Source organism: Clinocottus analis, unplaced genomic scaffold (genome assembly GCF_023055335.1).
Source record: "Clinocottus analis isolate CAN_PGR_092001 unplaced genomic scaffold, fCliAna1.0.p SCAF_23, whole genome shotgun sequence".
NCBI lineage: Eukaryota > Metazoa > Chordata > Actinopteri > Perciformes > Cottidae > Clinocottus > Clinocottus analis.
In genome coordinates, this window is record NW_027175965.1 from 7916722 (window position 1) to 7929477 (window position 12756).

General features: G+C 45.8%; 1 protein-coding gene across 5 annotated transcripts in view; it reads left to right on the forward strand.

Moving 5' to 3' along the window:
- dennd1b (DENN/MADD domain containing 1B) overlaps positions 1 to 12756 on the forward strand; it is a 100054-nt gene that overhangs the window by 24484 nt on the left and 62814 nt on the right. The window lies entirely within an intron of this gene.

The following is a 12756-nucleotide window of genomic DNA, read 5'->3' on the forward strand; positions in this document are numbered from 1 at the left end:
AAATTATGCATAAACCTCCATCGGTTGCTGCATAAAATCCAGCGAGAAATAAAGGATATATTGAATAATGAATAGATTTTAATCTCCGCTATGAACTAAAGTTGATGTTAACTCTCTGTGGCTATTCCACACATGTTAATTGGGAACCTTTTTGATCTTCCTGCAGCATACTGAGTGGAGTTGACTGTATAACATGCTGTTTTTCATTCATTCACACCAACGTAGGTGTGATTTGATCTTAAAAGGAAATCTATGCTTTGATACAGATATATACAGTTACGTTGATATGTATTATCAATTTGTGAAATTTATTGCGCTATTTATGTGTGAAAAAAATGCAGTCGTGTTTCTTGCATTAAGGATCATGTAGGTGGTAAGAAAGAGTTCCCCAGTCGAGGAAAACCATTTTCTTACTTTTAGCATATCACGTGCTTTTTGGACTAATGGGCTTCGGTCGAGTACGGTGTCTCCGCTTCATCGATTGAGATTTCGTCGTATCACGCTTCACCGTTTGAGAGCGGACACAGTGCCTCCACTTGCACGGCTGTGGCTCATCGGTAGAGCGGTCGTCCTGCAAGGTTGACGGGTCGATCACGGGTCTCCTCATAGGTCACATGTCCGAGTGTCCTTGAGCAAGACATTGAACCCCCGAGTTGCTCCCTGACTGTTTTACAGCAGCCCTCTGCTCCTTAATAGCTAAGGACGGGGAAAAGGCATGTAAAAATATGACAAATGTAATAAAGTGTACTGTACAAATCACTCTAGCTGTACACATTTTTTTGTTTCTTTCATAAATGGTATTTACACTTTCTTTTCCATGTGCTGATTTAGTTTTTAACCGCCGTCAAGTTTTTTTTTTAGATGCCATAACTTCAGGCTAAACTTGGCTTATTTTTTCTGCTCACGTAGTCCTGTACATCCATCTCTGCTTAAAAGCCCCCTGTGTCATCAGCCAGACAGGGAGAGAGGGAGGGAGGGACAGACACAGAGAGAGAGACGAAGAGAAGGCAGTGGGTCTCCAGAGGCTTCAACCTTGGCAAGTCTGAGTGTTGCTCTGACACTGTATTCCATCAGGACAGGCTGGCTGACATGATGTGATTGGTGGCCACAGCTCTGGACAGGCCCTGGGTGGGGGTGGGGGTGAGGTGGAGGGGAAGTGGGCTCAATTGGGTGGGTGAGGTAGCAGTGGTCTGAGGGATTGAGGTAAAGGAGAGGAGCTGGTGGACGTGATGGGTGCCCTGAGGGAGCTGAGGGCTGACCCGGAGTAAAGGAGGAGATTGTGGGTGGTGGTGGTGGTGGTTGAGGAGTCAATGTGGGTGTAGAGGTTCGGTATCAGGGGGCCCACAGGTGCTAATTTGATAAACAATGATATGTAACTTTCATTATATACCTGTATGGCACCCAAAGGGCAAGAAAAAAAAAGATGGAGAATCTAACGAGATATCAAAAAGAGATTTATAGCATGACATGTAAAGTTGGAAGGAGGTAAAGAAGTCATGAGATTGAAAGGAAAAGGAGGGAGAAAGAAGGAAGCAAGGTGAGAGGCGGAGGAAATGACAAGATGGTGTTTTAGGAGTGCAATGTTTTGTCAGCAGAAATCCCACAAAATGTATTTTTGTCATGCAAAGCTTAAAGTCAGTGTCCTCATGGTCTACAAACCCAACCTGAAATGTTGTCGCCACTACGACGGTGAGGTCGTCTCTGCAGTTACTGATTAATTGACAAGTTTAGGTGTGAAACGCCACAGAATAAGTGATAAAGTAGGTGATATCCTCAATGACATCGTAATATAATAATAACACCACACGGTAATGAATATTTCTGTCGGCTGAGCGTGGTCGACAGAAGAAGGTGTCGGTTGGAGGAAATGATGCTGAAGAGGGAAAGTACACTGCCTCTCTTGCCAGCCTTTTTTCACAAGGGCCGACCTCCCTACCCATCCTCTGAAAAGATCAGACGGAAAAGTAGTGATGTTTTGTGACAAGCTGTTGAGAATGAGCACATTTTGCCAGCTCTTTGGATGCTGCTACAGCCAGTTTTGTGAAGCTGTAACAGCAAGGCGTGAGGTGTGGGAAACTGAGAGATGAGAAAGATGGAAATTCATACCTTTTTTTATGTTTGTGTGTGTGTGTGTGTGTGTGTGTGTGTGTGTGGAGAGGTACTGGCACAGGCCTAAATGTGTGTGTGTGTGTGTGTGTACTGGTGTACATGTGTGTGATGTCTCAGTGTGTCACAGGTCTCGTCTTTCCACTTCACTGCACCCTGACAGCGGTGTCAAACAAGGCCTCACATGATCTGTATATGTCTTTGCGAATATGTGTGTGTGTGTGCCCGGGTTGATAGTGTTTTTATTCTTCTTTCTAACCCTTTTCACCTCGGATCCCTGGGGGTGTTTCAGGGTCTTGCCTATTGGACAGTTTCGCCCCACTAAGCTGGCCTTTGGCTCGGGCACTGAGCCGGACGCCTAAGTAGGGCCCTTTTGTTGCTCATGGGTCCTGATTGCGCTGACCTCTGGGCTGGCTTCCTGGGAGAAGAAGGGTTGGTGGTGGTGGGAGAGGCAAGAGGAGAGGGGAAGTGTTTTTAACGCCCCGCTGCTCGCATCTCTCCAGCATCGCCGGCCGCCGTGGGTTTTGTCAGCGCAGTAAAGAGCTGTTGGCTGCGTGTGGATGCAGCTACGGATGTACTTTAGCTTCACTGCCATGCAAACTTGATGCCTGCAGAAGCCCCCGGGGTCCCACTTTGTCATCCTTCTCACCCCTGAACTAGTTGCTACCTGGTCGAGAATGACACCACTGCATACAATTCATTTAGCCTCATTCAGAGCACTTCCAACATACAGATATGTGAATACTGCTCTGGTCTATTTGAATCTGTTTTTGCACACGTGACCATAATAAAGGAACAGATAATTAAGAATAGGGAACAGGGAGATTGAGGTGAAACATGTTTCCATCATGTTTTGTATCTTAATTAATTATTTAACTCTTAAGGTAACGTGAAATCAATGGCAGAAAATGCTGCTTTGCCTGGAGTTTCAACCTGTAAATTGTTGCAAGCAAGATTATAATAAACATTTTCCTTCCACAACCATTTCTTTAATGCAAACTAGACTATGTGATGCTGCAGTGCATTTTCTCCAACCATATATTATATTTGTGATTCCTGCCAAACAGCGTCAGTGTTGTATATGTATTCACAGAGGAAAAAAGAGGGCATCCACACTGAAACAGGTTGTCCCTGTCAACCAGGAAGCTCATATTTACGGTATCGGATGCCAGGCTCACCGTAACCACATGCCGCCGCTGCCAACAGAGCTATCACACATATAACGATGCAGCTTAATTGGCGTGCATTTCACATTAGCTCCCCGATACGTGGCACAACCAGCGGCCACCAGCCAGAGATGGAGAGAGAAACAGTCGCTGAACAAAACAGAAAGGATGGAGAAGGAGGCGGAGGAGGAGGAGGAGGGTGCAGCGAGGACCTAACCTCCTCTGCTAGAGCCCGTGTACATCTGTCAATGAGACATCCACAGCCAAATGTTTAGGAGCCAGTGTTGCACTGCTGCCCTCCTGCTGAGCTTCAATGTATACGTGTGTGTGTGCGTGTGTGTGTGTGTGTGTGTGTGTGTGTGTGAGAGAGAGAGGGAGAGAGAGACGCCATGTGTTAGAGGCAGGCCCACATCAGGGTTCATACAGTCGAGCTAAGCCCAGTGGGAGCTGAAAGCTTAAAGAAGGAAATCCCCCCCGGCTGCTTGGTACACACACACACACGCACACACACTCACACACACATGCACACACACACACATGCTCTATCCCTATCTCTCTATATCTCTCCCTATCTCTATCCCTATCCCTCTCCCTCTCCTCCTGGCACTTCATTAATGAAGTCCATTGCTTGTATGTTTGGGGCATATGCAGCTCTCTTGGCCCAACACTGTGTGTGTGCGTATGTGTGTGTGTGTGTGTTGGGGAGTGAGACATCTCCCCCTATCACATGGTAATATATTCAGTGGAAGATCTCGGCAGAGGCATAATACCGCCGCTCTCCCCTGTCTTAGCCCATCTGTGATATGTAGAAAGGACATCAGCAGGACAGGTTATTAGCACTGGAATAATGCACACTGTTATTGTTGATGCCATATATTTATTCTCCGAGCAATATGACCCTTCACCCCATAACATAAATACATCCATTGTGGGAAAAAGCAGAAAATAAATGAGTGCAGTGCAATGGGCGACATGTATAGTACCCCAGTGGAATGCTATTATATTAGAGGTGACTCATTAACAGCTGATAGACGGAGGGAAGGAGTTTTTGGGGCCGGACAGTGGGAGGTTAAGGGGATGAGATCCCTTTTGTTAACACAAATTGATGAATTCATATTGCATGTGCGTTATAGCCTAAACTGAAGCCAAAGAAGAAAACTATAAAACTAATCCCATCAACATTTTATCTCCCCTTATTAAGACTTGAGCAAGGACAACTCTTAAGGGTAAACGCAATGGCTTCTGGGAATGCTAATTTTCAAGTGACATTTCTATTCAGGAGGGGGCTGTAAGGTGTTGAAGCCAGGGGAAATGTGTGCCGTTGTGCTTCACAGGAGGGTGAAACTAAGGCCTTTATTTTGTCCTTCTTGTCGGCGTCTGCGATGTCCTCGAGGGTCCAAAAGTGCAGATTTGAAAATGACAAATATTTTTTCCCGCAACCGGGGTTTTTCTCTTCTTCTTGTTATGGAGGTGGAACATACACATATGGATATAAGTGTACATATACCTGCCAGGTGTTGTCATGTGCTTGAAGAGGCCAGAAGATCAATCTGCCACCTGCAACACCTTCCTGGAGAGGCGCACCGGTAACATGGGACCGTTGTTAACCAAAATAACCTCCCTCACACAGACGCTGTGCAGCAGACGGGTCACTGGGAACAGAAACTTGTGGAGGGGAATAGAAAAAAAAAAAAAAAAAAAATCCAGGAAGACAAAACTCCCTCTTCCCCCCATCTCCCTCTCCTATCAGCAGAATAAGCAGGGATGTGAAAATCTACCCCCCTTCTTCTTCCACCACCCTCTCTCTCGAGCAGCTCTGCTGCTTTGGTCCGGCTTTGAAGGCCGTTCTTATTACTGGCACAGAGCGCAGGTCAGAATGGCAAGCCGGCAGCATACTATTAAAGCCTAATGAAAGGAATCTCTGCAGGGTCCAAGGTCTGCAGCGGCCAGAGGAGTCGGAGCCTCTCCCTGTTGTTCTTTTGCTCCTCTCCTCACTATTCTGCAGGTTTTTTATTCCATCTCTATATATGGCTTCCCGTGCCATCTCATCCCCCCCAGCCCACCAGTCTCTGTCTGTCATTGCCTGTGTCTCTATCAGTCATTTATTTAGTTTTCTCTCTGGATCTCCATCTTTAAGTTGCACTATACCTTTATCTGCAGGTACTCTGATATCAATGCATTCACCACATTGATCCCCACCAGATAATCATCTTAATTTAAGCCCATTTAATAGGAAGGCCAAAGGTCAGGGTCACCTAGAACTCGGAGTTAAGAGGTCCTGTTTAGATCCCAGGGATTAAATCTTTGTTCTAATTCCTAAATGTCCTGTTTTTGTGAACAGCCATCGCTCCTAGTTTGGTCCTCACAGTCAGTTTCTAGGAGAAGAAGTCTTCACAGGAAGCTAATTGCCATCTCTGACATGCACTCTGATAACAAATGTGCATTGTCAAAGTGTGGTTTACATTGTTATGCATGCCTCAACGCTTCGTAGCAATAATATGACTCGTGCAACACTTTCCAGTAACCACGATACCTGCATTTATTTTCCTGGACATAGAAAATGATGGTGTTCTTCAGGAAGATGTAGTGGGCTGGTACAAGCATTATTGGAAGAGCTCTCTTATATAGATTGCTTGATACTTGTAAAGCATTGGATTGTTATGCTGTAGTCCATAACCTGACAGTAGATTAATCTCTTGTGCCATATTTATGTGTTAATGCCTACACATAATATGGGAGATATACAAATCAACAAAGAATTGAAAAATAGGATTTAGCCTCTTGTTTGCCTGAGAGGAACAAAAGCTCATCATGTCACAAGTGCTACATTTTCTTTTTGGACTTTACAATTTTAAGTATTCAATTGTTATATTCTCTCTCTATATCTCTTTGTCTCTCTCTTTCAATATATTTTCTTTCTCATTATATAGTGGCCCTTCCAGTAACCTTTATCTGGGGCAGTTTGGAGATCACTGAGGAAACAGGAAGTTGTTCAGGAAGTTTGTGCTTACAGTATATAAGATCACAGACGTACTCACTCCCCTTCCCCAGTAAATGTACTGATACTGCTCATGGTGCCAATGTTTTATTAGTTTTAAACCTAGTTTTAATACACCAGTCTACCCAATCACGGTTTCACACCATCATACATTTTTATTCTGCATTATTTATTTATTTTACCCTCTCTCTCTCCAAAACCAAGGCTCAGCTGTCCTTGTGCCTTTACACATTGCAAATGAATGCATATCCATGCAAATTCTTAAAAAAGAAAGGCTGAAAAATTTGAATATTTTGCTTAAAGCTGCACCCAGGTCGACCCTGCCATTCGGCATTTGAAAGCAGTGTGTGTCTGTTTGAATACTGAGGATCTCTCTTTGTCATGTTCGCCAGAGGGGCTGGGTGAGCGAACCAGCACCGGCAGGATGGGCAGAGATCGGCTGGGTAGCTGCACACAGACACACTAATTGGGAAAAGGGGGGCGCGGGGGTGGACGACGGGTGTTGGTAAGGGTGAGGAAAAGGTGGGGTATGCGGGAAGAGGGGAATCTAAGATGACGACAGGGGGTTTAGGAGGGAGGTGAAAGAGGACGGAGACTCGGGGGCGGGGGGGATGGAGGGAACGAGAGAGAAAGGAAGGAAGAGAGGAGGTGATGAAGAGGGCACGAGAGCGTGCGGGAGGAAGAGGTGAAGGAAGGGTGAGTGGAGACACTGTGGTTTTCCAGCGCTGATGTGTTAGTAGCCCTGCTGACTGTGTCATTATACTGTAGGAAGCGCTGGCTGGATAACAGGGGTCCCTGCCTGCTGCAAACCACTGCATGTTTGACACATATGGAAAATATAGCTTTGCACACGGGAGTTTTCTTGCAGTTATTACATATATTCAAACATAATCGTGTCCTTCTCAACTTTTACACTCTGCATACTTTTTGATTTCACCAGATCGGGCATCAGTTGCGGGGATGGTTTCTCACTGTATACAGAGAGCACTGCATTGCAATGTGTTGCCTTTGTAAAGTGGTATCAGAGATTGTAAGTTGTGTAACAAAATGTGTCGCTTTGGGCATCGTTGAACTGTACAAAAGATACTTGAGTAGTGACTGAAGCTAAGCTAACGGTTTAACCCAAAAAATGTAATCTTAACTCAAGGTCCGCTTGTGATCTTCAAGGGCTTTCAAGGACATCTCATGGTCGTCCTCACAGGATGGACTTTGCTTCGTTGTTGTCGTTTAGGGATTCAGAAGAGCGAAAAGCATCCTGGCTTTCACCCAAAATGTTGCCATGTGACGTCGTCCTCGCTAACTTTTTTGTAGCTAGCAGAATTGACACAAACTTTGAATCTGACATCATTTTAAACATTTTAGACTTCTGATCATTTGATACGAGTTGAACATTTTTGTTGTCTTGTTTCTCTCCAGAAAGACCAGCAGTGGTTCACCAGATTTCACGCTAACGGTCACCAGTTTTGAATCACAAGCGAATGCAAAAAAAATGCTCTGTGCTCACACACACTAATATTTCACGCCGTGACATTAATGATCTCACAGACAGTGAGTTAAACCAACATCCATGGCTGCTGAGGGGTTGTTAACCTCTTGAAAGAACAAAATGATTCAGAGCCGTTTGAGTCCTTTGATGACTTGTACACATTAGCTGGCCATGTGTGACACCGCTCCAGAGCTCGGTTCACTTCCATCCTCATGTGCAGATGTGCAGCGTGCCGTCGTTGTCGTTGCATACATGAATTTAAGTCCCTTCTCAGCTTTAATTGATTTCTATGTATTTCCGTGTGGTTCAAAAAAACTCATCTTGCACAAAACTGAACTTGAGTTATTAATAGTTATCCATTAGGTGAACATCTTGCCTGCATTATTTTGAGTTGTGTTATTTGTGTGTGGTAATGCGGCACAGACTTTTCAAATCAAGTCTTGCAGTTGCATTACCAGGAAATAATAAATTAACTTTGACAAAAAAATAAATAAAAGCAGGCACAGTGTTCACTGTGATGGATTGTACAGTAAAAACACACATTAACAAATCTAACACACGACAGCTTGCTTTGAAAAAACAGTTGACAGTAATGTAAAGTATATGTGAATTGTAGTAATGGGCTAACATGCAAAAACACCGCTCGTCTGCTTCTAATATGAATATAGCAGTGGTACATTTACAAACGTGCCTGCCTCCGTTCCTCTTTAAACTACACCCTGTGCGGAGGGCTCTGGGGGCCGAGCTGCACTGAACTAGGTTGAGTTACACTGGGTAGCCGGCTGGATTGATCTGGCTGCAGTAGCCAGGGGAATATAAAGCAGGGCAGGGGCTTAAAGTCTGAGTTCCCCCAGGGAGGAGACCTCGCTGCATGGGGAGAGGGGCATGAACCGGGCTGCTCGTCCCTCCCTCCCTCCCCACCTTCTGCTGTTTGTGTCCAGAATACCTCCTCCATCACTCCTCCTTTTAAGACATTCACTCTTGTCAGTCTCTCCGTCTGCCTTTCGCTTCTTTGCATTTTTTTTTTGCTGCCTCATATTTAAAAAAAAATTATTTTCAGCATTATATTTGCCCCTTTTTACATCCATCCTCATTCCTCCCCACTTCTCGCAATCCATATCTCCACCACACTGTTCTGTCTCTCTACTTTACTCTATATTTGCAAGCATATGGGGGAAAATGAACGTTGCTCATGAAGTTCACACCCAAAATGAAACACCACGGCTGTGGCTGAGTTTAGCATTGAATCCCTTGATAATGAACTGGTTAACATCGTTCCATCCACTTGCTGTGATTTTTAAAAAGCTGTTTTTGCTCCTTTTTTGTAGTGATGGTGAATGGTTAAAAGGGAGGTGCATGCAAATAGCCCACAGAGTACGAACCGTCACGTGTCAAATCCCCCCAGCACCCCTGTATACCTCAACCATATATAGCTTAACTCGCCGCAATTACCTCTAAAAATAATTAGCGTCGAGCGGGAATAAAAGGGAAGTTAAAGCTTTTTTTTTAAAGAGTAGAAAAACAAGATTGTCGTCCTGTGCCGCAAAAGTTTTGTTGCTCGTCCCTGCTGCACCGCGCTATCCTGCAGGGGCTCGGTGCTGCCGTGTGCTGCTGTGTGCTGCAGCGATAGCATGGTCGTCCGCTGGGGGAACCCAGATATTCTGTCTCGCTGAGTGATACCCCTGTCTCCACTCACGATAAACAGCGTGCACACACATACACACATACACGCATACACTGTCTGCCAAAGCCCAGCCCAGCAGCAGATTCCTCCTCACCCCCCTCTCCCCTCACAAATATATTAGCTGCCTCTTTTTCTTTTGTCTTGGGAAAATGGCAAGCAGGGTGTGTGTGCATGTGTCTGTGTGTGTGTGTGTGTGTGTGGAGATGGTGGGCGGCTTACTGTACTAAGAAACTGTGGAAGAACACTCCCCTTTGTGCCAGTCCTGTTGAGATATATATCCCCACGGTATAAGGCCCAGTCGTGGACAGAGGGAGGTGGAAAGAGAGCCACAGATGCAAAGATGTGTCGTCAGTAGTCCAGGTATGAAGAAATCACACTGACAAGAGACAAGATTATGAGTTTGCATATCGCACAAGCCGTCTTATTTGCTTAAAAACCGTAAGCGATGTTGGAACAGGAGCGCTGTGGGATGATTCAGCCAAAACATATCTTCTCACTCACCAGTGGTGTGTAGCCATGTGGAGGGCTTTGGTGTTGTTCGCCCAGGTTTGGAGATGCATGTTTTGAGATATTCACTCGGCGTATAGAACTATACTTTCTACTATAGAAATAGACCAAAGGAAAACTTTCTGACAGTAAGTCTGCAGGTTATCCAGAATAATGGAGACGATGATGATAAAAAGCATTTTTTTTTTCCAATTCTGTGAGCTCTACACATTACATTCTGTTCAACGACATTATATTAGGTGTTTTAAAACCGAAGATCAAGACTATCTGCACGGTTCCATGCCATTAAGTGAGAAAATGTTGTTTTTAACCAAAGCATTTTCTAGTATCGGTGCTTTATCTTACGAAACGTGTGTGTGTAGTGATTTTCTATATACTAACAACATTACTCTGAGTGATTAAATACCCAGGTCAGCTGTTGTCATATGTATGTAAATCCATTCAAGCTGAATCAATTTGTCTATTAATGAGAAAGTTAACCTGCAAATACTTTAAAAGACTTTTTTTTATTGTTGTACGTTTGTCCTGCGAAAGCCTGTTTTTTTTTTTTTAGGTCTGTTCGGTCCGTTCTCGTGAACGTGATATCTCAGGAATGCCTGCAGGGAATTTCTTCAAACTTGGCCGAACATCCACTTTCACCCAAGGTTGAACTGATAAGAACGTGTTGGTCAAAGGTCACCGCGACCTCACGAAACGCGCTTCTGCACCAAAACTCGCCAAAAAGACAACGTGATTTCACGTAGACGTGGATGTAAACTTAGTCTGCGGAAGCGTACGACTGCGAAGGGATAATTCTAGTTTCCCTTTTAAAAGGGAAAATAACATTGATTTTAAAGGACAACATAAGTAATAGATTGTTTGATGATGATTTGATAAGCTACAGCCCAAAAATGTATTGCAAGATATTGTAAAGAAAGAAGAGGGTGGATCTCTAGTGATTTCAAACACAGAAACAGCCATCTATTAGACGGCTAAAGACAGATGTAAAAATGTCTATAGACGTATAAGGCATGACGCACAAGGACTGTATATGTATATGGTACTCAGAATATATATATATATATATATATATATATATATATATATATATATATATATATATATATATGAAAGAGAGAGCATGTCTGCTGTCACACCACACACGCATAAAAACGCATCACTTCCCTCTAGTCCTGTATGAGATCAGAGTCTCTACAGCCCCAAGACTGTCACTCAAACAGAGACAACTGATGTGGGCGGGGCTGTGACAACTCTCAAATCTGGCAAGTCAAATGTTTTTAGTTGCAGGGAAAGCGTGTGTGTATGTGTGTGTGTTTATGTGTGTGTCTGTTTGGGTTTGTGAGCCATATGCAGTGCGCCAGGGAGGGCTCTCTGGAACATATTGGTGTGCGTACATAGTGGTTAATAATAGTAGCAGACGCATACAGCGATGGCAGCTCTGATGTGTGTGACAGTTTTACAGCCGCACACGCCAAGACACAGTCACACACATGTGTGCACACACATACATATCCACCATACACACACCCACAGAAGAGACGGAGACCTCCTCTGCCACCGAGCCCTCCGTCTTTGTTAAGTCCTCAATTTCATCACAGATCCTGATAAGTAAAAACAACCCCCCCCCTCCCCTCCACCCTCTCGTGGGCTCCATGTGTGGCCACGCAAAGCGAGCCGCCCACCCACACCCATAAACCTACCCAAATGCCGTACAAATGTACACGCTTAACCACCCTCTCACGTTGAAATTTGAATGCGCAAGGTCCTTGAAGCAGCCGCGCACTCACACACACTCAAATTCACGACCGCACGAGGCACACTCACTCGCATACCCTCATCTCCCCTTCTGTCATATCTCATTGTTGCTCGCTTGTCTGTGACGATGGTCGTGTTGTGCTGGGATGGCAGCTTTAAGTTTTGATAAGGAGGGGCGGCGAGGGAGAGAAAGAGGAGGATGGAGGGGGGGGATCAGTGACTGCACCCCACGGCGAGGTCTTAGCGACAGTAGGCGGCGGCAGCAGCAGACGCCCCAACCTGTCGTCCGGAGAGGCAGACAGGGAGACGGTTGGAGCGGCAACATCACTCTCTCAGGTCGGACATTTCCAATCACAAAGAAGAGAGACGCAGACCTTGGGGCTCAGTGGCCGAGCTTGGCAGGCAAACCGAGAGAGAGAGAGAGAGAGAGAGAGAGAGACCGCGAGAGAGGCCAGAGCAGACAGCCGCCCCAGTCCCAAGGATTAGTCTGCGGGGTTGGCAGAGCTCTGCCGAAAAAAAACAGAGAGCGCGGTTGCAGAGAGAGAGAGAGAGAGAGAAAGAGAGAGACAGACGGCCAAAGGGACCTGATGCCTGGCGCCCGCTCTGGGCCAGGTTAGCAGCCAGAGAGACGGGCAGACAGAGCGACAGACAGAGCGGGGACCTGGTAGCGCCGTGGCTGTGTGGCTGGTCTGGAGTGGCTCACCCATATGGTGCTCCGCTCTGTTCCTGCTCCCCGTCTATATCCATATGCTCTGCTGGTGGAAAGGTGCCCCCTCCACCCCCCCCCCCCCCCTCCACTCCCACATCGCTTCAAGAGCATGCACCCTCCCCACACACTCCCCCCAACCCACAAGGGAGGTGTTGGGAGGTAAAGCCCTGAAGGCTTGTACACCCCCCCCCCACCCCACCCTCCCTCTCCTACCTCTTAACCCCTCAGAGCTGCTTAGCCCATTGTCACTACAATCTGCCACCATCGCCTTAGTGTTGTGTGTCCCCCTCTCTTCCTCTCTTTCTTTCTCTCTCTCCCTTCATCTTCTCCTCTCCCTTTGCCACC